This window comes from Galeopterus variegatus, unplaced genomic scaffold (assembly GCF_000696425.1).
Source record: "Galeopterus variegatus unplaced genomic scaffold, G_variegatus-3.0.2 Scaffold845, whole genome shotgun sequence".
Lineage (NCBI taxonomy): Eukaryota > Metazoa > Chordata > Mammalia > Dermoptera > Cynocephalidae > Galeopterus > Galeopterus variegatus.
In genome coordinates, this window is record NW_007726956.1 from 252,888 (window position 1) to 255,557 (window position 2,670).

The 2,670-nt window shown below is 39.1% G+C and overlaps 1 protein-coding gene across 1 annotated transcript in view; it reads left to right on the plus strand.

Annotated features, from left to right (window-relative positions):
- The first annotated feature begins 678 nt into the window (after positions 1 to 678).
- Positions 679 to 2,670, plus strand: part of PPARG (peroxisome proliferator-activated receptor gamma) — a 120,811-nt gene continuing 118,819 nt past the window's right edge. The window contains exon 1 of the mRNA XM_008572871.1: positions 679 to 713. The gene's annotated coding sequence lies outside the window, so the exon portion shown is untranslated. The remainder of the gene's footprint in view (positions 714 to 2,670) is intronic.

Genomic DNA, 2,670 nt, shown 5'->3' on the forward strand with positions numbered 1-2,670 from the left:
CCTTTGGAGGGGATGAAAATGTTTTGGAACTAGATAGAAGTGATGGTTGCACAGCCCTAAGAATGTACTACATACCACTGGAGTGTACACTTTAAAATGGTTAATTTTGATCCTTTTGTAGTTCATAAGTGTGATGATTGGGTTTTCACGCGATTGTGTGAGATGTGCCTCCCACATTACCCTGTCTGTCATGAAATACATAAATAAAATGCTTAATTTTGTGTTCTGTGAATTTTACCTCAAGCTAAAAATTTTTTTTAAAAAGTTCTCAGCCTGACATTTTCAAAGAGGAGGGGCAGAGAATTTCCAGTATAAGAGAAGAAAGCCTGGAAATGTGATTAAGCACAGAGTTGGGGGAAACTTTGCAGAGATCAGCCTGTTTGAAGTGGAGAGGACATGTATGTGAGTAGCGAGAAATACAATTGGAAATGTAGGGTTTAGGTCAGATGATAAAGGGTCTGGAATGCAGGTGAAGGAGTGCGAGTTTTCTCTTATACAGAGTGGGGAGACTCCAGGTCTTAAGAAGAGGGGTGAGATGATTTAATCAGAAGTTTAATTTGGCAGTAGTGTGCAGGGAAAGCAGTCAGGAAGCTGTGGCAGAATCTGGACATGTCCTGAGAGGGGGCCTGTAGCAGTGGAGAGGAAGGGCAGATGTGAGCGATGCTCTTCGCGGATCGATGCCACTCCACACACTGTTACTGACCTGGCACCAGGTACGCTCCAATTTGAGGATAAGCGTTTTAAAACTTTTATATTGTCATGACTTTCAAGCACATGATTTTGCATGTTATAACAGTATCAACAGTGGGTTGAAAAGAAAGCTTCTTTCAGCCCAGGGTTAGAGGGCCACTGCCCTAAAGGATGAATTGAGTGGACTTGGTGACTGAGCCCTATAGGGCAGTCATCGTTTTTATGGCACCCTTACTGTGAGCCACACGGTGGGACCAAAGCAGTCAGCAAGATGGACTGGCCCCTTCCCTTGTGGAGCTTCCTGTTGTGCGGGCAGTCCTTCTTTGTCAAAGGGTTGCTGTAAATTAAAGGGAGGTGGGAGGCATAATTCAGCTCATTATAAGGAAAGGATTCTAATAACTATAGCTGTTCAACAATGGCAAAGGCTGCTACGTGAGAAAGTCAGTGCTTTTTCAGACGTGTTCATGCAGAGACCAAATGACCATCGATCAAGAAGTCTCACTTTGGTAGGAGAAATGAACTAGGTGACTTATAAAGTCCCATCCACCCCTAAGGTGCTATGATTCCCTGTTCTGTAATATCAGCTTAGTAGATTATATTTCCTTCATAATTGGCTGTATTGGAACACCAATATATACTAAGTGTCTGGCCATTTTCATCAGTACTTGTAATTACATTTGCCTAAATTTGCATGTAAGTTAGACTTCAAAACATATCTGTTCCATTCCACAATTTTTAAAAATAAAGTACTATTTTCTAATGCTTTCTCAGCCATTCATTTATTTCTAAATTTAATATTTGTAGTAAGTTCCTCTTTCACGTGATGTCTTTCACGAGTAATGCAAATTTCTGCAGAAGTGAGTCACATAAATCACAGTTAAGCTGCTGGCCTTAAAATCGTTTATTCTTGCCCCCGTGATGTCATGTTGTTGTTGTACAAGACCTGGCATGAAGGTCAAGGGGTCAAGGGTTCAGATCCCTGGACCAGCCAGGACCTGGCATGACTGCCCATTTGGGGATGTCTTTGGGATGCCATTTTGAAGAGGGTGAAAGTTTAAATAACTCTTATTGTTCAACTTATTTGATTTAGTTTTTATAAACATCAAGCTCTAAACTGTCAATATTTAGCAGCTGGAATGATCACTGATTCATTACACTTCCGAGGACCTGGAGGACTTACAGACTTCTGGAGGAGTGATATCCTCACTATATTTGGGGGAAAATTCTAGAATGTTTTTAACTCAAATAAGGGATATTATTTTCATTAGGATCATTTTAGTGCTTCTGGTATCGGGCAAAGAAAAGTGTTAGCTGCAGAAGAAAAAGTTCATTTCACTTCAAGCCTAGTAGAATATTTTGTTAAAAATACCCCACTTCCATTGTGTATTACTAAAACAACTTACATGTTTCATTAAAATGTGTAAAATGTTGACCTGTGCCTAGAGCAGTGTCTGGTATATAGTAGATACTCAAATATTTATTAAATATTGTTCAATGACTGTAGGGTAATAGTGGACAAAACATTTCAGATGGAAAAATAGTGTGGGCAAAGGCACAGCAGTAGGGAAAATGTGGCCATGGGAAAAAGCAAAGATAGTTTCCTTAAGGTAGCATTTCTATGTACTTACCAATGGGGAAACTTTTTAGCTGAATAATTATATTGGCTTCTTAATTTCTTAATATGTAAAATAGTGATGATGACTGTTTCTGATGCTCATATTCTAAGTAAATAGCTGAGCTAGAACATGAACAGATTATCACCTCTGATTAATCAGGATTTCTGAGCTTCTCCTCCCTTTCCGGTCTTCTTTCCTTCCTTTCTTCTTTTCTCCCCTTTCCCCTCAGTTATTGCTCCAGCTCTAGTTCTTATTCCCTCTTCTGGTTCCCCCCCCCCCCCCCTTTTTTTTTTTTTTTTTTTTCCCCTCTTTTTTTTTTTTTTTTTCTTTTTTTTTTTTTTTTTTTTTTTTTTTTTTTCTTTCT